Genomic DNA, 27738 nt, shown 5'->3' on the forward strand with positions numbered 1-27738 from the left:
GACCTCTCGGGGATCGATTTATCGCGTCCCAACGGGACGCGACAATCGATCCCCGAATCGACGCTCTTACTCCACCAGCGGAGGTGGGAGTAAGCGCCGTCGACAGGAAGCCGCAGAGGTCGATTTTGCCACCGTCCTCACAGCGGGGTAAGTCGGCTGCGATACGTCGAATTCAGCTACGCTATTCACGTAGCTAAATTTGCGTATCTTAAATCGACTCCCCCCTGAAGTGTAGATGTAGCCTAAGAGTAGGTAGAAAATACAAAGCCCCAATTCTGCAAACACTTAAGTGCATGCTTAATTTTACTACCATGAGTGGTCTTGATGACAGTTATCAATAGGATTACTCTCAGAAATAAAGTTAAGAACATGTAGAAGTTTTTGCAGGAGTGGGCCCTTCCAGCGCAACAGTAATTTAGCCAAATTTTCCAAAAAACAAGTTAACCTGTGGGCATAAGAATTTCAGTTTTAAACAGTAATTTGCAGAAAGTTATAAGCACTTAACAAAAAGTGTTGGCATAAAAGTGCCTGCAGCTATAGCATCTCCAGTGATCTCAATGGAGTGCCTAAGCATTTTCATTCCATATGTCATTATTTGTTTTGATAATTATTTCAAAGTTTATTTTAAACAAGGAAAACATCAAGAAGAGAGAGCTGTGTTTCCAGGATGTTTCTGGCAGAGTGACAACATGCTTTCATATACTGCAAAACACTCATGTAGTGAGACAATCCACAACTACCAAATATAGCTATTTAAACTATAAAAGCAAAATAACTCCTATACAAAAATATCCTGTGACCTCAGGGGAATAGGATTTATCCCGAACAGTTCTAGTCTAGACAAAGTGAAACGGATTGATTCTATCCTTGAAGAATTGTCAACGAGCTAGCTGAGCTATTCTCTAGTAAAAATAGGTAGCCTTAGGGCAACATAAACGTGTAATAAATCACTGAAAGATGAAGTCTCTATTTTGTTTGTATCATTTAAGCTTTATTTTATGAACAAAGACAAGATATGATTGTATGTAGCTGTTAGAAAGTTTATAATTCTAACTCTAGTTAATAAAACTAACTCTTCTCTCATGCAGCATTAAAATAATATGTAGCCACCAAATATTTTGACATGAGGGCCTGTCACTGACATCTCCACCAGATGCTCTAATCCATTCATCACTACTCACCCATAGTTACGCCACAATGCTTCAATAATACCCAGGCTTGTGTTGAACTTGAAACAAGGGGACCCTGTAGGGGCTGGAGGCCTCTGGGAAATCAACTTGGAGAACAACCATCTTCAAGTGCAGGTGCTTTCTGAAAGGTGACTGTAAAATGCCATCATGGACATCTATCTTTGTCTCTTGGTTTCTAGAATATATATATATATTCAGTTTACAAGTAAAAAAAAAAAAAATTTGCCCCCAACTGCCTGCTCTGCAGAGGCAATCTGGGTTCTTTCCTTCTCATGCATTATCGCTAGTTTAATTTAAAAAAAAAAAAGTTCTGGGGGCCAAATTAGTCTCTCAGTCATAACTTTTGAGTTCAGAAACTTCAGTGACAAATCTGCAATCTATTTGCCTTCAATGACTTTGCACAGAGGCTACTGATTTGAAGTTAGTAATCAGCACTTGATAATGCACATGACGCTCACTCTTTTTTTTAGCCGTGTTAACTCTGCAGAGCTAGAGGAGAAAAAAAAAGCAGGAAAATCTACTCTCTTTATTTGCCCAATGATACCTGCTGATTTTAGTAACTAAAATAACTTTTTCAGAGCAGAACATCACCTTAATAAACACTTGAAAAAAAATATCATTAGCTGCCTTTTCTACAGAAAAGACCATATTGATTAGCATTCATATTTAAGACCAAAGACTCCACCCATAAAGTAATCTACATACTACTTTTACTGCCCACAAGATATGAAGAAGTCAAAAGGGTAGGTTCACATTACAACACAACAATTGCCAAATCATCTAGAATGCATCACTGTTTTGTATCACATTTGCTATTTACATAAAAGCATTACCAAACCAGTCATAACTAAATATAGTATGGGCTAATTTTTAAGGTCAGTTTTCAGTATAAGGATCAATTTGTATTTCATCTCTTTTCTCCCCTGTAAGGTTCAGGAGTTCAAATTACATTGTTAATTTATCTCTGTTTTGACCAAAGTTACTTCAATTTTAGCTGGCTGTATCTCAGATAGACAGGTGGGCTGAAATATGTGACTACTGTAAATGTATGTGTTGGCAATAATTAACGGCTTCATATAAGCTTTCTACAGTTGGTGATTGTTGGCACAAGGTAAATGGCAATTGTCATCTTTTCCCACTACATCTTGGCTCAGTTTCCTTCTCACTGTCTGGTCAGTTCTAAGGAACTCATCTATTCCCTCCTGAGATTTGGTCTCTGGAACTGGTTACTCCTGGGGGAATTCTGCACCACTGCGCGTGTGCATAATTAATGAGCCATGCATATTTTTAATTTTTTGCACAGAAAAAGCTTCTGCTGGAATGTTGCTGCAATTCCGCCTTTTGCCCACCAGAGGACTCTGTGACGCTAGAATAGAGCAACAGCTTGCAGCAGAAAATAACTTCTGCAGTACCACCTTTTGCTCATCAGAAGGTGCTGTGGCGATAGAACACAGCAGCCACTGCCAGCCAGCTAGGGAAGAGAAAGAGCCTGCCTTCTTTGCAGCAGCTGTCAGGCCAGGTCAGGAGACAGGGGCTATAGGGAGACAGACAGCGTGGGGCTGCTGGGGGGTCACACAGGGGCTCATAAGGGCTAGTGGGGGAGAACTAGGGTGACCAGATGTCCCGATTTTATAGGGACAGTCCCGATTTTTGGGTCTTTTTCTTATATAGGTTTCTATTACCCCCCCCACACACACACACCACCTGTCCCGATTTTTCACACTTGCTGTCTGGTCACCCTAGGGAGAACAGACAAGGGCAGGGGCTGAATGGGAGTGGAGGCGCAGGGCCACATGGGCAGAGGGGGAGGGGAGTGCAGAGCTACAGGGGGAAGAGGGTGGCTGAGTGGGTGCACAGAGACACATGGGGAGGGGGGCAGGGGCACATAGGGTCGGGGGGTGTCTGAGTGGGGGTGGAAGGACACATAGGGACAGGGGCAGATGTGCCTGACTGAATGGGAGAGGCTAGGGGTCAGCCAGGGTCTGCATGGGGGAAGCTCCCTAACAGTCCCTCCCCGCCCCCCCAAAAAACCTGTTACATACTTTTCCTACTCATACCCAACAACCCTCCAAGTTCACACCCAGACTCCTTTCCAGCAATTACTTCCCCCTCCCTCAGCTCCTCTGTTACTCCTGACTCCCCAAGCCTTTGCACTGCTTCTAAAGGGTGTGGGAAATACGGTTCTGTATTGAAGTTTAAATGATTATTACTCAGAGTTCTGTATTAATATGCCTAGTAAATAATCTATTGGTCAAAAAACATTTTCTGAATATGTTTTGTTTTATGTATTGTTACAGACATACTTGCTGACAGGTATTTTGAAATAAATGACAAAATAATTGAAACTGGTGTGATTATATTGTGTTATTTTGACAAATAAAATTTGCAGAATTTGAAAATATTGTGTGCAGAATTCCCCCAGGAGTAAACTGGTGTATGATACTTAGGCGTTCGAATAATTCTTCCAAGGTACAAAGATGTCCTTCCCTATAACTCAGGGATAATAGGTCTCATTGAACTACTGAGTTAATGATTTTCAGCTTTTGCTAAATAGTTTCACATCACAGCTCTGTTTTCTAGTCTTGACTCTTTACCGCTTCCTTCGGCTTAGTCTGTTAGTACAAATATAAAATCTTTTAATCAACATTCATGTGAGTAATATGGACTCCAGCTATATGATCTCGGTGTTGCTATACTCCTTGTTCTTGCCTCCCTACAAGTCACAGGACACACTGACTTTAGCCAACACCGCTAAAAATTGGGTTGATCTTTATTTTACAGGTTTTTCTCAAATGATCTTACAACCTCTTAAGTAGTGATGATGGCACATTTCAGGGACACGCATCAATTATAGGGTAAGGGTCTAAGCTAGAATGCAGTGGAAAGGTAGAATGGGTTCTATGCTCAGAATTTCCTCTTTGTCCAGGGAGGCTTGCAGGAGCCATAATTGCTCATTCAGCTCAGAAATTTGGTCTCTGGATATTTTTTCCTGTTTGCTTGATTGACATTGGTCATTGTTCCCTATCCATTGTGCTCTTCATCCTCCTCACTTTTCCCCTCCCTTTTCTTACTCCAATCCCTCCTACCATTCATCTCTTCCACTTCTGCCCCGAGTGCCCTCTCACCCCCCCCAAGATAGTTTTTTTATAATGTAATGAAAATATATATTAAAAACAATAAAAGGAACTAATAAGGCCTATGCCAGTCATCATCATGACATGGATATCACCACTGCAGTTGATTCTGAATGAAATGAGGAGGCCAGGAGAGGAAGCTGAAACCAAACAAGGTGCCAAGAGAAGCTGAATGTGCTAGAGATTTTTACCAACAATAATGCATAGAGATTTTTAGCTTAGATTTCACATTTGTGAAAATAGATGCCATCTGGAACCATTTTAATGCCTAAGATATAATTCCTATACCCTACACCAGAACTGCGTACAGTGACATGGCACAAGGACAATATGCAGTGACCAGAAGACAGATTCATCCATGAGTGGAAGCAAGTGCTGGAGGAACTGCTTTAGTGTTGATCCACTAACCTCTACTCCCCTGGGTTTGCCTACCTCTTCTAAACCTTTCCTTGATGGCAGTGCAGAGAGCTCTCCCACGGAACACAGCTTTGCTGGTTCAGTAAGATGTTCTCCCCTACAAATGGTGCCACTCAACTCCTGCTGCCTTCAGAGCCCTCCACACCCTCAGAAAAGGGGGCAGGCTCCAAAATACATGGCAAATCTCTTCCTTTTTTTGTCCACTCTCATATTTTGTTAAATAAAAAAAATACATTACTTTTAAAGATATGAACAAAAGTAAGCATGAGTGAGTGGCATGTGGAATTGGTACAGAGATTATTTCATCAAAGATAACAAGCAAATATACTGCGACAACCTATACAGGTCTGAAATCAAGTTGAAGCAGATATTCTAGGATTTGCACAGTGAACAAATTCCCCCTGCATGTCGAAGGACCTAAACCCTGACCACTAGGAAATGCTCCCCACGAGAGCAAACCATCGCAGTGCAGCTTCTCCTATGCAAAAGCGGTGGCCTGTAAGAAAGACAAAGGTGCTTCAGGAAAACTGCATGGATGGATAATGAATGTTGACATCACTGGCAGAGCAGAGGTGGGGGTTGAAATGATTGGCTTTAAAAGACAAGAAGCTTGTGTCTGATGTGGCGATATGGGGGGAACCAATGGAGGGATGCAGAGAGGTGGGTAAGTGGTTAAAGGGATGAGCCAAGAAGATATTTGCACCATCATTTTGAGTGGATTTAAGAGGGCAAGATTGCATTTGTCAAAACTAGAGAGGAAGGTGTTGCAATAGTTGAGATGTTGGAGGGCTTGGATGAGTTTTTATCTCTGTGGGCAGAGAGAGAAGTCTGGATCATAGGGATGTTTTGCAGGAAGAAGCAGCAAGATTTAGATGTGGCCTGGATGTTTGGGTCTACAGAGAAGGCCACGATAATGCCCAGACTTGGCCTGTTTTGCAGGAAGGATGCTGGTGCTGTCCACAGTAATGAAGAAAGAGGCCCCTTCTAAGGCAAATCTTTAATCTTTTAGCTTAACTAGCTAGGTTGGGCAAGCATTAGAGTGAAGATCTGAAGGTCCCCACTTCAATTCTGGCTTCTTGTGGTAGGTTCTCCATCACTGACAACTTTTAAATCAAGCTTGGATGTTTTTCTAAAAGAGATGTTCTAGGAATTTTTTCAGGGAAGCTCTATGGCCTGTGTTAAACAGGAGGTCAGACTAGTTGATCACAGTGGTCTCTTCTGGCCTTAGGAATCTATTAAAGTAAGATTAATTTCAAATTAAATACACTAATTATTTTTATACTTTTCCTTAAGTCTTTCTTGAAAGGGGTTCTATTCGAAGAGTGACATTTCTGAGAAGTTCTCCTATAATGCAAAGTGTTAAAAGTCTATCAGCATTCCATTTCAAGTGAACAGCATAGGTATGTGAGCAAAGAACATAGCAAGTAGTAGATATTTCTAAGAAGCTGACATAAGTAGGTGCTTAGTGGTATTTGGGCATTACACAAGTCCCAGTGGGATGTTGAAGACTAATACGGAAAAGAGCTGACTGGAGAAGGTAAATGGGGGCATAGAAATGCAGGGCTCCTTTATGTCAGGTGCTTGAAATCTCCAGTCTGGCATGGTGAATGGGAGTGCAATATTTGGTATCATGTCATGAAGTGAAAGGCATGATGTACAGCAGATTTGTGGGATTGGAAGGTGCTTGTATTCCAATAGTAAACACTACACTCATTTCCATAGAGTTGTACAGGGTCTTAGCCACTCATTTTTTATCATCATCAAAAAGAATTAGCTGTTACCTTGAGAAATGCTTGAAAATATAAGGGTGTTTTAAAATGCTCCTTACTACCAACATTATGTCTTGCTTGTCTAATTGTTTTACTGTCATTAATATTTGAATTATTAAATGCTGGGTATATTGGCACTTATGTCAGTGTAAATATTATTAATAAAAACAAATGTCAGACTTCCACAATATCTTTTTTTATATCTAAGGATCTTGCAGTGCTTTAAAACACTAAGGACTCAATCCTCTCCCTGTTGGATTAATGGCAAAAACTACACTGAGTTCAACGAGTGCTGAACTGAGCACTAAATTAACCTCAGAATAGCCAGGTTATATAGATAAGATTATACCCATTTTTCTGAGAGAGAAACTGAGATACAGGGAGATTATGTGACTTGTGCAAAGTCACAAGGCAAGTCAGTGCTGAAATGGCAGAAGAAACCCAGAAGTCCTCATGACCCCAGTCTGTCCTCATTCCTAGATCACACTCAAATTTAGTCACATGCTTCCTACTTCTTTCACTGTCATATCAATGTTTAGCACAGTTATAATTGTGGGACTTGCTTCATTTTTTGAAAACACCCTCTCTATATAAAGAGAAAGCTCAATGAAATGTGATTTCTGGAAGACCACTCACCGAAAAACTACTTACAACCTGAATATGTATGCCTTCAATGTAATGTAACATAGTCCCATTTATAATGCATCTTATCATGCACACAACCCAAGATACATTAAATTCTTCTTCCTGAAAATTACTTTTATTATACTTACATTATTAAGCGTCCCATGGCAAATTTCTAATTGAGCTCTGCCTTCTAAAATATCTTTACATGTTTAATTCTTCTGTTACATATTTAGTACAAACAACATTAAATATGTAACAAAAGAATTAAACATGTAAAGATAAGGCAGAAAATAAAAAGTTTATGCTGACCTCTTTGCTCTTTTTTTGTTTTGTTTTGAAGTTTAGTTTTCTTACATTACAAGCTACTTACAGTTCTCCTGTATATCATTTCAAATCCTCTGAGTGAAATTCACCTCCGTCCAGGAGAGCCTGCACCAAAGCACCCCTTAATTTTCATTTCAGCCTTTGATGTGGGACTTCAGAGGTGCATCGGGCCTTGTGTGGAACCTTGTTTTGCTTTTGCAAACAGGTTAACTTTTAAAGTTACCATACTTCATACATTACATATTCCAACTATTTGAACTGCTTCACATATATACAATGTGGGGATACTGGACGACTGTAAGGTCTCAAAATGAACCCCTCTTATATCTTTCAGTCATGCCAGGTGACCTGCAACAGGCAGTAAGGTCTTGGACTTGGCTATGTGACCTTTCCTTGGCTGACTGGAAATAGTGCCAAGATGATTTGGGGACCGTGAAGAGGCATTAGTTCAGCCCTAGGAATGACTCCCACAGGCTACATGGTTCTTGGTGGAAAAAATAACTGTTCTAAGAACAGTGCATTGCGAGCTCCGTCCATTTCGTTAGTATAACTCCAATTTTTTTTTCTGCTGATGTTTTTCAGCAGGCTGAGCTTTTTCCTGGCTTTTTCAGCATGCTGCAAAGCCAGTATCTACGGTCTGCTGGAGCTTACTCAGCTAGGAAAGTGGTAAATATTTTATGTTGGATCAGGCCCTTACTTTGAACACTCCTATAATGAATCACATAACCTCCAAACCATTTCCCTTTTATATGGTACATAGCTACTTCATTCTTTATAAATCACCTTTCTTGGGCATGAAGTGTCACACTTCTAATATGTCTACATTGTGGTGTACTTTTGTTCGCTTATCCAAACAGAATAGGAAAATACCTCACTTTCAATATTTCTTCCAGCAATGTGGTCCATCAACCACAGTTCATATTTCCATCAGGCAAGCAGCTTCACTCCCTTGCTTGTCCAAAACATTTATTGCGAAATGAGTTCTTAGGATCCTACTTCCCCATCTCCTTGCTTCACCACAAACTCTGGGTCTTGATGTTTTGAGTGGCACTTTTATAAAGGTCACTGACCTTGTAATAGTAGGACCATGGGCGTCCAGGAGGGAGCCATCAAGGGCCTAGTACACCCTGTCACAGACCTAGAGATGTTTTTCTGAAAATCTGATTATATTTACAGATCCAGAGGTGAAAGAAGAAAACATACAAAACTGATTCTTTTTCTATTTGAAAACTAGTTTTACTGCTGTGTTAGCCAGATGGAGAGGAAAAAGATGATGCTTAATGAGGAGGAGACACATTGTACCTCTTAACAGAGTCCTGAGATAGAGAGCAATTTTTATAAGAACATGCAAACCAGTCCCATACATAATGTGCTTGTTTATATAAAGTTTTAAAGAGAAAACTAATAAGCAAATTTATTTATCTTCACCTAATTTTCTTGTATGATGATGGGCTGGTTTGGTTTTTTAATCTGTATTTATATTTTTCTGCTGTTTTTCCTTTCTTCTATTACATAAAAATAAAACAAAGATATCAAAGGTGAAATACACAAGCAGAGCAAAACTTGAGATAAACACCTGTAGAAGATGTGTAGTTTCCCAGTGGGAGTGTATATTCTTCCAAATGAATGTTGCCAAATGGGTATGCATGTTAGCCTGAACTTGAGGTTTGTAATAGGTGGGGAAATTGTTTTAGAAAACCTAATATGACTAGAAAGGCCTTTTTTTTTTATAGAATCACTTTGTTTTGTTTGTTCTCCTGAAGTATTCCCCCCCCCTAAACATTACAACTTTGTGCTGATTCAGGAAAACTAAAAACTGAATCTGACTAGAAAAAAAAGCAAAACAGATGTGTGTCATTTCATTGTCCAAAATGAGACCCTCATCCGGGCAGCACTTTAAGCATATGAATTGCCCACTAATCCTTTATAGGATTAGTCACGTGTTTAAAGGTAAGTACATGCTTGTGTGCTTTGTTATATCAGGGCCATTGAATAGCATGAAAAGCAATATGGATTTCAGGTGTAATAGTCCAAGGTATTATTAGTAACACATTTAAGTATTTTTTAAAAACATTAATTTTAGCCTTTCCCTTCTTCTAAAAAACAACAACAAAACAAAGCAGTTCCAAATTCAGCTCAGCAATATCAGTGTAAATGTAGAGTAACTAGGGTAACCAGACAGCAAATGTGAAAAATCAGGACAGGGGGTGGGGGAAATAGGAGCCTATATAAGAAAAAGACCCCAAAAGGGACATCTGATCACCCTAAGAGTAACTAGCCTCATCTAAATACAAAAGTTGTAGGCCCAGATCCTCAAAGGTATGCAGGTGCCTTACTCCCATTGAAATCAGTAGCAGTTAGGTGCCTACATACCTTTGAAGATCTGGGTCGTATTGGTATAGATGAAGTAGTACAACCCCCCAGTATAAATGTGCTTATGCTAGTACAATTTATCCCATTACAGAACAGAGAATAAGCTATAACTTTATATGGTATCGTATACCACTGTAACTGCATCCACGCTAGGGAGGTATAACTATATTTGTTAAAAAAAAAAAATCACACCCCTAACTGAAAGTTACACCAATACAAAAAATTATGTATAGACCATGCCTTCGTCTTTTTCTTAGTGCATTCTAAGAAAGATTGCTACAGTTCCTTAAAACTGTCCATGTTTTCTTGCAGCTTATACAATATAGTGACCTTTATGCAGCTCTCTGTTATGGATTGTCTATTATAGAAAAATGTTTCTTCATTCTGTGTGATAAAAATAGAGATTTTTAAACAGTACTTATAAAACCTTTCAATGTTACTGGTTGTTCAATAGATATAATGCAGGAATAGATTGGATTTTACATTTTGTCATTCTCTAGTGTGTTACATTTTTCTATTAATTTTCTATTATTGGACTATTCCACATCATGCATCAATTACCTCCTTTATTTACTTGGCATCGCTGACATTGATTCACAATTCTAATCTCTGCTCTGAAATAATTTAAGTGGGATTCAAACTACTCAATTTAGAATATTAAAGTGTAGCATATTCAAAATTGCATCCCATGTGGTAGTATAACTAAGTCTAACTTTTGCCATTTTTCATCATCATTTTTTTTCCACTGAACAAATTCATTCTAAATTTGTCTAGTGAGATGGGATTTGGGGCACATTTATCATTGAAAGTACTGTATATCTAAGATATTGCAGTGATTCAACACCTATGAAAAAAACCTAACAAAACCATTGTGTTTGGTAGAGGCATCCTTTACAAAGAAGTCCTCCCTACTGTTCTTTGTATACAATGCTAAAATTGACCATATCTCCAGAAATCCTTGTGACATAGCCCATATTTTAGAAATAATTATGTGGACAGGAGTGTGCTCTGCATACAATCTTACAGGGTATGTATATCCCTTCTTTCTCTGGTTTTCCAGTATATGGATTGGCCTTCAAGATAAAGGAACCTAAGCCGAGACCCACAAAGAGACTGAGGCATGGTAATGCTCAGCGTTGCAGTGCCTAACTTTTAGGCACTTAGGAAATCACTGGAATAACAATGGGAGTTACAAAGCCTGAGTTAGATGCCCACACAATGAATGGGAAGAGATAGATGCCTAAGAATACAATCCACAAAAGCCAGCATGCTAGGCTGGGAGCTGCCAACAAGAGGGGTGTATTCTAAGCCCCAGGTTGCAGGGAGGCACAGATCTCTGCTTGCGATCCACAACCGGGAACTCCTCACATGGACTCAGGCAGCTTAAGCATTTAAGCAATTTCTTGTGTTAATGAGTTAGATACCTAACTCACTCCACACCATAGATGCCGACTCCGTTGGTGCTCCGGGGCTGGAGCACCCACAGAAAAAAACAGTGGGTGCTCAGCACCCACTGGCAGCCCTACCAATCAGCTCCTCCCCCCTCAGTGCCCCCTGCCTGCCAGCAGCCCTGCCTCCCCCATCTTCTCCCTCCCAGCGCCTCCCCCGTCACGGATCAGCCGTTCCGCAGCGTGCAGGAAGTGCGGGGGAGGAGCAGGGGCAGGAAGACGTGGGGAGGCGGAGCGGGGGTCGAGTACCCCCTGGCAACTTGATAAATCGGCGCCTATGCTCCACACAAAACAGCCAGAGGTGGTGATGATGCCACCCACCTTATAACTTTTAGCCCAGGTGTAGGAGTTGAACTCCCCTAAATGCACCCTGGACTCTTGGACTTCGCTGACCTCAGACAACAAACCATGAGTGAGGTGCAGCGGTGAGAAAGGGGAGTGGCATGTTAAAGGGACATTCGTCCGTCGGACTTTCACACAAGGTGGGAAATTGAAGCAAAGGACTACTGCACAGCATACTGTGGGGCAGCTGTTTACTTATGGTTTGCATACTTTTGACTCATTGTTGCACTGTTTTCCCAAATTAATGTTGAGTTGTCTCTCCTCTTTTCTTTTGTTATACATAGACTTAGTGCTTGCCAGTGGGGTTAATATTGCCTCTTAGAGACACCTAGGGGTGGTGTTTAATTTTTCCAGATTTCTAGGTGGGTGTTTGTGACAGGCACTCTACTCACCGCTGGATGGCATCTTCCCCCTGCCAGTTATGTGGATTAGCCAATGCCCCTTCCTGCAGTCGCACTCTGTCATTCTCTCTCTCTCTCTGCCCTCTCTCGCTCAAGGAACGGCCCTGGAGCCAGGTCACTGTGTGGTTTCCTCTTCTGAAGGTGTATCAATGTCTCTTCTCACCAGCAGTCTCAGACAGTGTTCCCTTTCACTGCTCCATGGTGCCACTCCCTCAGCGGTGGATAGGGGAACCCAGGTCCACCCTCTAATCTGCATTCCAGCCCAGGGACCCTACAACATGCCACCAAGGTCTGCTCAGTCCCCAACCTTGCTCCTTACTCCCTGGGCTGCTTCCTACTCTGTGCCCCACAGGCTCTTTCTTCACTCTGCTCTCATCAGGGTACATCCTTCCCTTAGGGTCAGGCCTGCAGGGTCCGACTCTTTCCCTGGGTTCCCTCTAGGGCAGGGGTCGGCAACCTTTGGCACACGGCTCGCCAGGGTAAGTACCCTGGCAGGCCAGGCCGTTTTGTTTACCTGCTGCGTCCGCAGGTTCGGCTGATCGCGGCTCCCGCTGGCCGCGGTTCACCGCTCCTGGCCAATAGGGGCGGCGGGAAGTGGCATGGGCCGAAGGATGTGGTGGCCGCGGCTTCTCACGGCCCCCATTGGCCTGGCGCAGCAAACCGTGGCCAGTGGGAGCCGCAATCAGCCGAACCTGCAGACACGGCAGGTAAACAAACCGGCCCGGCCCGCCAGGGTGCTTACCCTGGCGAACTGCCTGCCAAAGGTTGCCGACCTCTGCTCTAGGGTGACCACCTAGCAAGTGTGAAAAATTGGGACACTTTTATTTGGGGGTGGGGGGAGTGGTTATAGTTGCCTATATAAGACAAAGCCCCTAATATCAGGACATCTGGTCACCCTAGTTCCCTCCTTTCCTCTCTACTAAACAGAGTGTTACCACAAACTTCCTCCTGGCAGCCTTTGCTGCTTAACTAGTTGATTGAGCCTGGCTGGCCTACTCCAGCCCTTGCAGAATCAGTAGGGAAGTACACCCTATCACAGGTTTCAAGCTGGTTCTGTTTTGTAATATTAAGAGGAACCTCTAGATCAGGGGTGGGCAAACTGCGGCCCACTGGCCAGATGCGGCCTGCAAGCTGTTTTAAGCCGGCCCGCTAGCTCCCTCTGGGGAGCAGGGTTGGGGGCTCCGGACCATATGGTTTGGCCCCGCTCTGGTTGGGGTGCTGGATCTGGGGCCGCACCATGCGGGTTGGCCCCGCTCCAGCACTTCAGCCAGGGGCCACTCCAGCCGGGGCGCTGGGTTGGGGGCCGCACCATGCGGCTTCCACGCATGATCCCGCTCCAGCTCCTACACGCTCCAATGGGAGCTGCAGGGGCGGTGCCTGCGGATGGGGCAGCATGCAGAGCTGCCTGGCCGTGCCTCTGCAGGGGAGCTGGAGAAGGGACATGCCACTGCTTCCGGGAGCCACTTGAGGTAAGCACTGCTCGGAGCCTGCACCCCTGAGCCTCTCCCCACACCCCAACGTCCTGCCCCAGCCCAGATCCCCCTCCTGCTCTCCAAACCCCTCAATTCCAGCCCGGAGCACCTTCCTGCACACCAAACTCCTCATCTCCAGCCCCACGCCAGAGCCTGCACTCCCAGCCAAAACCTGCACTCCTTCCAGCACCCCTGCCTCAGCCCTGATCCCCCTCCAAACCCCTCAGTCCCAGCCCAGAGCATCCTCCTACACCTCAAACTCCTCATCCCCAGCCCCACCCCAGAGCCTGCACCCCAACCAGAGTTCTCACCTCCTGCTGAACCTCCAAGAAAGCTATTTTGGGTGTTTGATTTTTGGAATTGTTCTTTTAAAATCTTGCAAAAGCCTAAGTTCCAGATGTATTTTCTTTCTTTTTGTTTTTAATAAAATTTAATCTTTTTTAAGAACAGGATTGGGTTTTGGTGTCCTAAGAGGTTTGTGCATATGCTGTTTGATTAGCGGGTGGCAACAGCTAATTTCCTTTGTTTGCTCTCTCAGCTCTTCCCTGGAGGGGGGTGGAGGTGGGGGTGAAAGGGCTTGAGGGTACCCCACAGGGAGGAATTCCCAAGTGCTCCTTTCTGGGTCTAAGGGATTTTTTTGCATTTGGATGGTGGTAGCGTTTACCAAGCCAAGATCAGAGAAAAGCTGTAACCTTGGGAGTTTAATACAAGCCTGGAGTGGCCAGTATTAATTTTTAGAATCCTTGTGAGCCCCCACCTTCCGCACTCGAAGTGACAGAGTGGGGATTTATTCAGAGTGGGGATTCAGTTCCACTCAATTCAATGGAATTATTCCTGATTTAGGATGTGATCCATCTCAGAGCCGACTTACTCTAGTGTAAGTGAGATCAGTCAGACCCAAATACTGTGAACCCATTTCTCCAGGACTTGGTCTTATGGCAACATTTTAAAATGGGATGGGTATTTCATGACATTTAATGATCACTAACAAGAAAAAAGGACAATCAAATATAATGTTTTGATACATTAACTGATTATTGCATGGTGTAGGGCAGTGTTTCAAAGTATGGAATGTCAGCAACTGGGTCGCCTTGCTAATTCAAATTAGAACGATCGTTGCTGCGCAGCAGCTCCAAAGGGCTGCACAGCAGAGACCTAGAGAGGAGAGAGGTAGGAGGTGGGTGGGAACTGGCGGGGGAGCAAGTTGGGGCTTGCAGGGCTGCTGCAGGCCTCTCCCCTGGCCCTGGAGAGAGAGGCCCATCACCCAGAGCTCTGTACTCCCTGCTGCCTGCCGGCAGGGAGAAACAAAGGCCCATCCCTGGCTCCACCCCAGAGCCCGCAGTCAGAGCCCTCACACACACCCCCAGCGCATCCCAACCCTCTGCCCACCCCTTAGCCTCCTCCTGCATCCTGAACCCTGCACCCCACCCTCTGCCCTACCCTGGGCCATCTCCCACACTCCTTACCATAGGCTTACTAAGGTGAGTGTCTAGTGTTAGTTATGTAAAGTGGGTTAAGCTGGAATGTATTGCAATATCATGATTTTGTGAATACTCTAGTCAAAAAGATATAATTTATGTTAGGTCACGGGCAGTGATAAGCTGCCAAAAAATTAACAACCGGTTCCCTCCTCCTCACCCCACGAGGGGGTCGTGGTCTCCCACCCCACCCCCCAGGACACCTACCCCATCCAACCCCCCACGTTCCTTGATGCCCCCCCAAAGCCCCTGCCCCATCCACCCCCCTTACCTGTCCCCTGACCACCCCCTGCTGCCCCATCCAACCCCTCCTCTCATTCCTGATGGCCCCCCGGGACTCCTGCCCCATCCAACCACCCCTTCTCTCTGTCCCCTGACTGCCCCTGGAACCCCTGCCCCTGACGGCCCCCCTGGGACCCTTGCCCCCATTCAATCCCCTGTTCCCCCCCGACCCCATCCACCCACCCACTCCCGAACTCCCCTGCCCTCTTCCAACACCCCCTCCCTGCTCCCTGCTCCCTTACCGCGCTGGAGGCCGGGCTGGGGTGCTGGGCCGGAGCAGGATTGGGTTGCCCTGGGCCACACCTCCCTGGAGCCCTTTTCGGGGCCCCCCCGCCCCAGCTTACCTTGCGAAGCCGCCATTTGTTTCTGAACCCTCCCCGGCTTCCCGCGTGAACATCCGATTTGCGGGAAGCAGGGGAGGGGGAGGAGAAGGGGGACAGAGCGTTGGGGGAGGATTCAAGGAAGCAGAGGTGAGCTGGGGCAGGGGGCAGGGAGCTGGAGCTTTACCAGTTGTTAAATTTAAAAGCCCTTTTAGAACCAGTTGTCCTACGCGGGACAACCAGTTCTAAAAGGGCTTCTAAATTTAACAACCGGTTCCTGCAAACCGGTGCGAACCGACTGCAGCTCACCACTGGTCACGGGCATCAACTATTTTCTTCAACTGGGTAACGAAGAAAAAAATTTTGAAAACCACTGGTGTAGGGAAACTTGTTATTGGCCACTGCTGCAGGTCAAGGCTGGAGTAGATGGGCTAATGGTATGACAAATCCAATGTAAGGAATTAAAACTAGAAATTAGAGTTAATAGGCACTATGACTGCCAAGGAAAACCCCTGCTACAGGAGAGGCAATTCTATTCTATTTGTTTTTTTAATAGTTGAAATTCTACCTGGTTTCATTTTTCTTACTAAACTGGGATGTATGAATGAGTTTATCAGCAGAGATGAACTTAGTAAATCTTTTTCAAGCAGGACTTTTGAAAATTGTGATATTGTAATAGGGTGACCAGATGTCCCGATTTTATAGGGACAGTCCCGATTTTTGGGTCTTTTTCTTATATAGGCTCCTATTACCCCCCACCCTCTGTCCTGATTTTTCACATGTGCTGTCTGGTCACCCTATATTGTAAGGACTTGTGGCTACAGAGCAGGTGCTAGCCCATTGGGGGCCCTCACCAGGACTATTTTTGGACAATGCGCTGCCCCCTCAAACACACAGTAATAATTAATGGGGGGGGACTTGAGCTGCTTGGGGCCCTAAGCAATTGTTTAGTCTGCTTACGCCTAGCGCCAGCTCTGACAAAATCATCACTACTTCAGCAATTACATTTACTTCCCATATCTCCTTCACATCACCAAAGTCCAATTTTCTGAAACTACTAAAAAAGGACAGATTTCTTGACCTGAGCTATGCCAACATTTTTAAAAAAACAAAAACTTATCACAATGAATAATTCAACAAAGATGAGGTAAGCCTAACTAGGAAAGGAAAAGCATCTTTTTAAATAATTCCCACTAGACTATCTTCACAGAATTAAAGAGAAAACATGGGTACTTTTCAATTAACTTTGCATCACACTTACTACCAGTGTTTCTTTGGTAAAGTACATGGTAAAAGAAACCACTTAAGATTTCATCATAGTGAAAAATACGATGGCATCAAAATTTCTACAGCAATGGACTCACCCTAGATCAGAGGTTCTCAAACTGGTGGTCGTGAGGTTATTACATGGAGGGTTGCGAGCTGTCAGCCTCCGCCCCCAAACTCCGCTTCACCTCCAGCATTGATAATAGCGTTAAAGTGTTTTTAATTTATAAGAGGGGCCACACTCAGAGGCTTGCTCAGTGAAAGGGGTCACTAATACAAAAATTTGAGAACCACTGCCCTAGATTATGCAATGGGTGCATTCAGTAACGCGGATATATACTTTGAGCTTTAGCAAAGCATTGCCCAAACTAATTATATTACAGTACTGTCAAATCACAAGAGATGTTACATATACAGCAAAGAACTTCCTTGTATCTTGTTTTTCAGCACTGTGACCTTCATTGTTCACTTCTAATACTAATGCACTATTACTTTTGTTATGCCTCTTCCAAAAATACTTAAAATCATGGCATTCTCAATATGTGATTTTAAAGAATTTTATTAGTGCATGACCTTCAGCACTGCACAGAAATTCACCCATGTCCAAAAAACAAGAATATGCAGCTTTAGAAAATCACTACATCCAAATTAATTCAGTTTAAATGTCAACTGGCTAATCAAAAGCTTGACAGACACATTTTGATCACACAAAGATGTACACTGTAGGCATACATTTCAAAGATTTAATAAAAAAAAAGTCTCCCTCAAAATGTCAGTTTAAAATCATTTGTCCTCAACTTTTAGAATACTCATAGAAACCTCTATTTTGCCTAACCTCTCGTGCTTTCTCTAAGGTCTAGTGCTTCAAACTGCTGAGTGCCTCCTTCAAGGGGCTCAATGGCCTTAACTCCACTAAAGTGAGTGGGAAATGAGTGCAAAATGCCTCACAGGATCCTGCCCACTCTATAACAGCCCTCAGAACTCACTTAATTGGTAAAGACAGTGTGTCACTGCCGATTAATGCACTTCCTTTCACTTTGAGCACCTGAGCTGAATCTAATCTACATGAATGACCAAAACTCAATCTAATCTGACAGTGGTGAAATTATTAGGCATTTTATGTGCATTCTCAGTTCCTTTGCTAGTGTATAGATCCCTTCCAAGGTTTCCAAAGTAGAGTTCAAACGATAGTCACTTGTTTTTTAGCAAAATTATACAGAAAGCACTTGTAATAATAGGGTGAAAGGTGATGAAGCTAATTATATCTTCTGTGTTTATACTAGCATTTAACTTAATTTTTGCTACAGGAAATAATCTATCATTGTGCCAAAAGTGTGCTGGAGGAAGGAAGGAATGGTGGGGAGAGGAAGAATGTTTAGACTGTACCAAAAAAGACCTTCTCTAATCTTTAATAATGGGCTCCCTTTTGCTAAGTAGGGGTACAATCCCGCTCACGAGATGAAATCATTTGCAGAAGTCCACATTTGTAAGGTGCTGCTGTGCATATAAAGCCAATGCAAGTAAGCAGTTTCAGCTTCTCTCCCCCAGGCTGCTCTAACTTCACCAAGGAATTGGCCTTGCCCAGAGCAGCCTTTCAAGTCAAGGCAGCACCACTCTGACAAAGAAAGTTACCCTTTCTCTCCTCCCTGCTCAGCTTTACTGAGTTATCGTCAGTCGCAGATGAAGATCTGGGACATTACCTTTATCCAGTATAAAGAAATGAGTATTTCGTCACACCACAACAATCCCAAATAAATATTACTCTTTCCACTAGTAATCTCAATATACAACACAACAATATTTTGAAAGAGAAACAGTATTTACATAGATACATATTAATTACTCATATTGATCAGATTCAAATGCAATGCCACATTTGCATGTAATTGTACCATAAAAATCAATCTTATCCCACTTTCTTATTAAACTACATGTACATCATACCCATTAGAAGTACTTCACTGAAACTTCCAGCGGAGCAGGGGCGGGAAGAGACGGGGTTGGGGGCGGAGCAGTTGCGTGGAGCCCCCCCTGTGGGAACTCCCAGCCCTGCGGCACCCCCCCTGCAGCAGCTCCCCGCCCCCCTGCGGCAGCTCCCAGCCCTGCGGCAGCTGCCCGCCCCCAATCCACCCTGCGGTGCCCCCCACGGCAGCCCCCACCCCCCCTCCACCTGGGCAGCCCCCCTGTGGCAGCTCCCCACCCCAGCTCACCTCCACTCCGCCTTCTCCCCTGAGCACGCCGGCGTCGCTCCACTTCTCCCACCTCCTAGGCTTGCCGCGCCAATCAGCTGTTTGGCGCGGCAAGCTGGGAGGGGAGGAGAATTAGAGCGGGGGCGGTGTACTCAGGGGAGAAGGCGGAGCAGAGGTGAGCTGGGGCAGGGAGCAGTTCCCCAGCACGCCCCCCCATTACTTGCTGCGGGCAGCCGTCCCCGCACCCTCCTGCCCCAGTTCACCTCCACTCCACCGCTTCCCGTGAGCGCACTTTTTGGCGCCCCCAACCACTTGGTACACTAGGCGGCCGCCTAGTTCGCTAGTGGTTGCATCGGCCCTGCTTCTGGCTCACAGTGCGGAGAAACCTCTCAGAGTCCAAATGAGCACATGGCAGGCAAATCAGGCAGAAATGCCAAATGAAATGGCTACCAAAGCAGACATTCTGGAGATGACCTCTGAGTTTAAGGCCTTGAGAGATGATCTGATGACCAAGCTTCTCACAGTACAGAAGGAAGTTGCTGACTCGGAAGACAGTCTCACGATGCTAGAGACTGGCCTAAGAGAAGCAAGTGATCAATAAACAGATCTGCAGAGCTGCATGGTACTGATGGAGCAAAGAGAGAGAAGGAGAGAGAAATGCATCTTAAACTGGATGATATAGAAAACGGATCGGGAAGAAACAACATCAGAATTAAGGAGCTGCCTGAAAATGCTGAAGGAGGAAACCCAATCTGGTATGTCAAACCTGTAATTGTGGAGTTGCTACAGCTGAGCTCTCTGGAAGAGGTAAAAGTGGAGAGAGCACATAGAGCGCTGCTCCCCCAACCTGGGCCTCAAAATAATAAACCCAGAGACCTAATTGTAAAATTGCGTGATTATCAAAAGAAAAAAAATGTAATTATGAAAAAAGCCAGAGAGCATTCAGAGCTCGTACTCAAAGGCCACAAGCTGCAAATTTTCCATGACCTTTCTGCCCTAACTTTAAAAAAAGAGACAAGAGCTGGGGAAAATTTCAGCAGCACTCAGGAGAGCAGATATCCACTACAGATGGGGATTCCCATTTAAACTCTCATTCAGCTTTCAAAATCAGTATTATACAATAAGAGACTATAAACAAGGGAAAAATACACTCCTGTCACTTGGGCTAGAAATCCAAATCCCAGATGTACAAGAAGACTCTCCAGAGGTAGTAACTAGAGATAAGCTGTTGAAAAACTGCTGGCAAATGGTGAAACCCAGAAAAAAGAAGACAGGAAAAGAAAAGACAAAGACTCTAGAAACCATACTGGCAATGGCAGAGGTGAAGCTGACCAAGAGAACTCAGATACCTGAGTAGTAATCCAAATACTAATCAGAAGGGACTTCTTGGGAGTCACCAGGAATGAACAACTAGACAGTAGTATGACCTTTACTGTAATTGGTGTGATCATTAAGCTATGTTCTGTATTTTAAAACCTAGAGCAGTGGTCCCCAACGCGGTGCCCGTGGGCACCATGGCGCCCGCCAGGGCATTTATGTGCACCCGCCTACTGACAAGGGAGCACTTCCGCCGGACAACCCGCCGCCAAGGAGTGCGGCCGCCAGACAACCAGCCACCGAAATGCTGCCGAAAAGCGGCAACACCAAGAAGCATCGCCGCCGAAATGCCTCTGCTTCTTGGCAGCATTTCAGCAGTGACGCTTCTTGATGACGCCGGTTCTTGGCGGCATTTTGGCGGCGATGCTTCTCGATGACGCCGCTTCTCGGCGGCATTTCAGCGGCTGGTCGTCCGGCGCCCGCCACACTCTTCTGGGAACATGAATATGCTATTGCAACAGAAAGGTTGGGGACCGCTGACCTAGAGGAAATCAGGGACTATAAGACTGGAGTGGGGGAATGATTTCAAGGTTGGAGGGGACTGGAGAAAGAGAGGGAGAGGAAGGAGCATTTAAGATGTCTGTGTAAGTCCTCCCTATAACTCAAATGACCAGATGGCAATCCATCCCTTAGGGGGAGGGTCAAGGTCCCATAGGTAGAGAACATATCTCCTTTGGATTGCAAGAAAAGCAGTTCAAGTGCTTATGGGGAGAAAACAAGGGTTTAGAGTTGAGCAAAGCAGAGTTGTTTGGGTACTGTTTTACGTGTTATGTTAGTACTTAATTTGTGGAGTTAGACTAAGGGGAATGCAGAAGAGTGGAGGAAACTGTGGAGGCAGGGGTGAAATAACACAAGTACCAGCTATGGAAGTTTACACAGAAACTAGCCATATTCAGGCACACATAGTGCATGCAACATAATTAGAAACAAGAGAGACATGGGCAACACAAGGATTCATGTAATCAAACATCTAAAGAATCACAATAATTTCAGGTTTTTCAATAAGAAATAGTTTCTCTGAATGTCTCTTCCTTTAAAAGTAATACCTTTGAATGTCAAAGGGCTAAATAATGTCATCAAAAGGGGGAAAAAATCCCTGGTAGAATTTAAAAAAAAAAAAAAACATTCTCAGATTATTCTACTTCACAAAACTCATTTTCAGCAGGGGCAAATTATGCACATGAAAGGTAACTGATTTCAACAGACAAATTTTGCTTCAGTTAAAGAAAAGAAAAGAGGAGTGGGCATAATATTTGCTAAGGATGAACTTTTTCAGATTAAAGGTCAAATTAAGGATGAGGACAATTTAAATTGCTGAAAGACACAATTTCTGGTTTATTAATAAAAGTGAGATCAGTGTATGCTTGTAACCCAAAGCAAAAAAACCCCACTTTTTTTAACGAATTCTTTAAAACACTGCAACACTTTTGGGAAAGGGAAATTATACTTGGAGGAGACTTCAATTGGATACCAACTCCTTATGGGGACAGATCTGATAAAGACATGGGGCATAAGGAAGCAGGCACAGCATTGACTTCCTGTGCCAACAATTCAGTCTTTCAGATTGCTGGAGAAAATGGCACACAGGGGAAAGAATTACATATTTTATTCACACCCTCATCAGTTATATATTAGAATAGATTTACTGTTAATCTCTGAATCCTTAATGAAGCAGAAAAGATCTGCAGAAATTGGCAACATTATGCACCACTGGAAATATTTGATGACTGGGTTGGGTCCCAAAGATGATTTTATTGGAAAATGAACTACTTGCTTCTCCAAAACAAAGATCCGGTCGCAGCAATTAAAGACATTGTTCAAATAAATTATACAGACAATATAAAAAGAGGTCTTCTCTGGGAGGCAGGTAAAGCAGTATTTAGGGGTCAGTTGATAAGCAAAGCCTTCAATCGAAGAAGAAAAAAAAAAAGCTCAAGAAAAAACAAGACTAGAACAGGAGACAAAAAAATTACAAGACATTCATAAAAACACAGGTTCAGAAAAAAATACAACAGTTAACTAGTATTAGAGGGAAGTGGAATATGTTGATGACAGATGCCACTGAAAAAGATATACAAAGCAAAAGTTTTAGGAAAAAGCAAATAAAAGCGATAGGATATTGGCTCAAAAGCTTAAAGGGATTCAAGAGCAATATTCAGCAAAAGGTAGTTACACACCCTCATGAAATATGTGCTATTTTTTCTGCTTTGGCAATATTAACTTGTTTAAAGTTCTACACTAGTTGCAATAAAAATACCACAATCATAATATGGAAGCAATTGACAAAGTAGTGTAATGATAGCAGAACCCATGTAACAAGTAAAGCTGGGTGAACTACTCAAGTGAACAATTTATTCAGTAAATGTAATCGTTTTTCTGTTAGGGAACTATCTAAGAACATTTAGATTTTTATCAATTTATTCCTTATTCAGAATTATTCAACAATTGGGTTATATGAACATTTCAGTGTATGGATTGCTTGCAAAGTATTCACAATCACTTAAAGAATCTGATGTTCAAAGTAACTATAATTTGCAGTATGACTGGTTAGCTACTTTATTTTTTTCTCCCTCACAGAGCTTTCACAATGGCTATGTAAACATGTCTAGCATGAAAAAATGAATAGCACAACACTTCTTTCTACAAAATAATTTGCAACTAAATATTTGTTTGTATGAATGTTTGCAGAAAGCAAATTCATAGTTATTAGAATGCAGATAAAATTCTAGATGGGGAATATAGAAAATATTAGCTTATGAGAAAGTTAAAGTAATTATATAGACTTTCCATATTAAATTGACCAGTAAATAATTGATTTAATATAGGGTTCCACCAGGGCGGTGGCAGGGTGGTAGCTGCATCATTACCCAGTATGCATTAGACATGCATCTCATTTAAGATGACGTTTTACCCTTACACTTTTATTTTTTAAGCCAGGGAGAAACTCAATTTCTTCTTAACAGATTTTAATTTTTTTATGTATTTTAAATGTAGTTTAATTTTGTTGACATAGTATTTTGGTGAAACTTGCTGGGCATACTGTCCATACAATTTCTACAATCAAAAGGCAACCGTTACAGAACATTTTCATTAACTGTATTGATGAAGAGGAAATATGGCTAAACCATCTTAGTTAGAAAAGTAAAGTCACAACTTTAGTAGATTAATAGTAGACAAGTAATTCTGCTAACCACTACATAGTAGCTACATAGAACAAGCTTTTTGAATTCTTTCTTGTTAGTCAACTGTGATGTCCCAAAGTTGTCAAATTTTAAAATACATTCAAAATAGGACATAGACTACTATGAAAATAGTACAAAAAGCTTTTCTAGTGAACTCATTTTCTATACTATTTTTCTGAAAGTCTAGAGATGGAGTTTTCAAAGCTTATAACACGAAGCTTGCATTGAAAAGTAGATATTATGTGGATGTACTTTTATAATGTTAAAGGCATTTCAGTAGTCATCTATAATCCAAAATTCAAATACCTATTTTAAAAGTACTTGTCACTATATTAAACAAAGGTACTACAATGCCTGCAGCGAACAAATTGCAGGAGTTTGCACTGCCAGCTCTGCAAAGTAATCAAAGCCACTAAGTATTTGTAAGGAATGATGTACAAAATACCACAAGATCTCACAAGCTGCACTGCAGGAATCCAATGCTTTTTAGTTGATAGTGCTGTAAAGCTAAGAACTTCAATCTTTTCTCCTTTTGCAGAGTCCATATAAAAATGTGTTGAATATTGTAGTCTAACCATATACACATTTTAAAAAAAGAATGTTTAGCATTTTATATCTTGCACCATCCCATTAAAAAACACAACAGCACAGCCTACTTCAGCATGTTATCAGGGATTGACAAATTAATGAAAATTAGTTGTCTGATGCCAGCTCCAGTAAATTGTAGATGTGAAATAACTACATATAGTTATGATTTCTTTTATAGGCATTCCTATGGTATTCATCACTTTAAATTCTGAACATGTCATCTAGTGAATTAGTCCAACAAAATCCCTATGAGATAGGGAAATATTATCCCCATTTAAAAGATATGGAAAGAAAGGCGGAAAGATGTTGGGGTTACAGTCACAGCTCCCAGTCAAGCACCCCCTCTTGGCCACTCACCAGACTGCTGTGAGGGAATCCAGCTGCTGGATCTAGTGTGTTTAACCTCCAGAGTCTGAACTAAGTCCATACACTATCCCTACCTTGGGGCCTCTAGGTACACTCTTGGGGTGCACATTGTTTGTCTAGCACCCCATACAGAGTTGCAACCATGCAGCTCGCTGCCCAGCCCCTAGAACTAGTGGTGACTCTCCCCAGAGTTTAAACACTCCCTTTGCCAGAACTCCAGCCAAGTGAGTATTCTGGGCCCAGAGTTTACCTCTGGGGCACATGGTAGTTGCAATACATGGACTGCACAGACACTTTGCACAGGATTCTAGCACCGTTGCTCTTAACTTAAACACACAAGAAACACACAATCTATATAAAATAATAAACCCTATATGCACTTCCCTGCCTCAGTTTCTTCTCCACTCTAGAATATCCTTTGACCTGGGGTGAGGGTCCTCTGGGGCCATCCAACAACCTTCTGCTGAAGTGCATGGATTGTGTTCTAAAACATGGAGCCTTCTCTGAGCTTAGCTGGTCCATTCCCGCTCCTGCCCAAAACTTTCTGCATAGCTCTCTGTGTTCCACCATGTCTTTTTTTAACTCCTCATTTGTCATCACCTCAGCTCAGTTTGGGAATTTTCCACCCTTTTCAACTTCCCTCCTTCCGGCATACAAGTTGGGAGAAGTATCTTCTCCAGGCTCCACCAACCCATTGTCATTCTGGTATTTCCACCTGAAAACTGAACAGGTGGACACTGTGTTCTAAAACCCCACCACTGTCCTTGGTCTGCAGGGATGTGACTTGCCAGAAGTGGTAGGATACACAGACCTGGAAGCATTCCATGAAATGGCAATTTTCATAGTAACAATGGAATGTCATAACAACAATCAGAGTTCATATGTTGTACAATCAGGTGCCCCAAATCATCACAGTTATAAAGCCAGAAACAGAACTAGATCTCCTGAATACAGTCCAGGACCTTAACCACAAAGCTGCTCTTTCATCTTTTGTGGCAAATTTGTAAAGATGTAACACCAATAAATACGTTGCAAGTGTGTAACTAAGGCCTTGTCTAAACACAAAAATGGTACCAATTTAACTAAAACCATTTTAAAAAATCAACTTAAACAGGTGGAAATTCCCTTGTGGTCACATTACATCAGTTTATCACATTACACCTGGTTTATCAATTAAACTTAATTCAGTAATCAATACCAAAACCAATCAACTGCTCAGAGGCACCACTGAATGTTGCAACACTGGCCATCAGGAAGAGTGTGGTGTGAATGTTAAATGCCGGTTCATAAACAAATTATCATCTACTGGACAGAGGTGATCTGCTACTGCCAAAACAACAGCTGAGGTACCAACAAAGAGCCAACAGAAGACTTCCTCCTTCTGGGAGTAGCAGGTATTAGGAGTTAATGGAACTAAGCTCCACTTATAATGTCTCAACTGTATGATGTGGCTTGATCTATGGGAGGATGCATACCACCTGATGCCACTGAAGGAGTCCTGGATGTGCTCCAGTCATTGGAGGTTGCAGTTCTCATGTATACAAGGATTTTTGGCCCTGTAACATGCAGATTGCCAGCAGCAGAGGGAGAAGCTACGGCACAGGGAATACAAAATTATGTGGGGCTATTTCTGTTCTGCTCCACAGAGAGGTTGCACATAGGACTGTCTGCACATGTTTCTTGTAACCTTCAGCCCCCAAAGTTCATGTAGGATACATATGGAGAATGTACACAGCAGGGTTTCTTCTGTGGGTTTATTTCAGATCAGATGCACATGCTTCCACTTACACTGCTTTCCATCTAGCAAGAAGTATGTAAGGAGCACCTCCAAGCCTGGTGGTAGTGGACAACAGGTAGGAGGAGAAAGATTTTTGAGCCTGGAAATTGGTTATCTGAGCCTGTTTGGTTTGTGTATTCTGAGCCTGAGACTTTGCTACACTTCCAAGTTTTGTTGCCCAAAACTGCCTTTTGGCAACAAAACACTGAGAGCGTACACACTGCAATGCTACTTTTGTCGGGAAAATGCCCCGTTTCAGTGACAAAAAACGTCCACCCCATGAGAGACTTTTTTCTTTTCCCCTCCCTTTATTGTTGACAAAGAGCCAGTGTAGACACTGCTGTTTGTTTTGTCGACAGAACTGGCTTCCTCCAGTATCCCACAATGCCTCCCCTGATTGCTCTGCTCAGTGTTTTGATCTCTGCTGCCCTGCAGGCCTGTGCCCCTCCCCTTTCAAAGCTCCAGAAAGTATCTGACAGCTGAGTGTGCTGCTAGGTTTAGTGAACAAAGAGCAAATAATTGGAATGCTCCTGTTCTGCCTTGCGCTAGAAATACAGCGGCAGGCAGACTGCTGTGGCAGGGAGAGGGGTGGAGAGACTGCTGCGCTGCTTTGACATTCCTCAGCATAGGGAGCTTTTATGTGCATAATTTGCCCCTGCTGAAAATGAGTTTTGTGAAGTAGAATAATCTGGGAATGTTTTTTTTTTTTTAATTCTACCAGGTGCCAGACTGTGGGGGGAGCACCACTAGGACCCAGTGTGTAGAAAATTGTGTCTGCTGCTGGTGCATATGTATTCTCTGTGCTCTAGATGCACAGAGATGGTGGAGTGCTGTGCTGGAGGAAGGAGGGCACAAGAGATATAACAGGCAGATAGGAGAAAAGGTGAGAGGGAATAACAGAAAGGTGCAGGAGCGGCAGGGAGAGAGAGGAGGAGGAGCCTCTTACGTACCTCTCTAGCACCCCCAGGAGCCTGGACTGATTAACACCAGCTTCTCAGGGAGCTTCCTGTTTCCTGCTGCTTCCCTGGACCCACTTGAGGAGAACAGGCAGTCAACTGAAGTAGTAGGAGCCAGTTAGGCCCTTAAGACACTGATATCTTCCCTCACTCAGGCTCTGCTACCAGCCTGCTTATTTATCCTCTTCAACTGAGTGTTGAGAGCCAATATAGCTGGCACAGAAGAGCAGTCATGAGTGAAAGAAGAAAACACCCCTGTGGGACAGCATTCAGAAAAAGAAAGAAAACAAAGGAAGCTTTTCTATCTAAGCAGGAAGGAGCTCTCCTGAGATACATAGCACAAATGCTCACAGTGAGCCTTCCGGCCCCAGTGAGGATGTGAGTGGTGAGGAGATGCCTGATCTTCCAGTTAGTCAGAGTGCAGGTGACCTGGCAGCTACTGCAGCATCCATATCTCCAT

General features: G+C 43.3%; 1 protein-coding gene and 1 long non-coding RNA gene across 2 annotated transcripts in view; one reads left to right on the plus strand and one right to left on the minus strand.

Moving 5' to 3' along the window:
* INO80C (INO80 complex subunit C) overlaps positions 1–27738 on the plus strand; it is an 88704-nt gene that overhangs the window by 6950 nt on the left and 54016 nt on the right. The gene's annotated exons all lie outside the window — the stretch shown is intronic.
* LOC122172369 (uncharacterized) overlaps positions 1–27738 on the minus strand; it is a 39317-nt gene that overhangs the window by 1626 nt on the left and 9953 nt on the right. The window contains exon 2 of the long non-coding RNA XR_006172630.2: positions 1182–1365. This is a non-coding gene — a long non-coding RNA (uncharacterized LOC122172369). The remainder of the gene's footprint in view (positions 1–1181; positions 1366–27738) is intronic.

The sequence above is a fragment of the Chrysemys picta genome, chromosome 2 (assembly GCF_011386835.1).
Source record: "Chrysemys picta bellii isolate R12L10 chromosome 2, ASM1138683v2, whole genome shotgun sequence".
Taxonomy (NCBI): domain Eukaryota; kingdom Metazoa; phylum Chordata; order Testudines; family Emydidae; genus Chrysemys; species Chrysemys picta.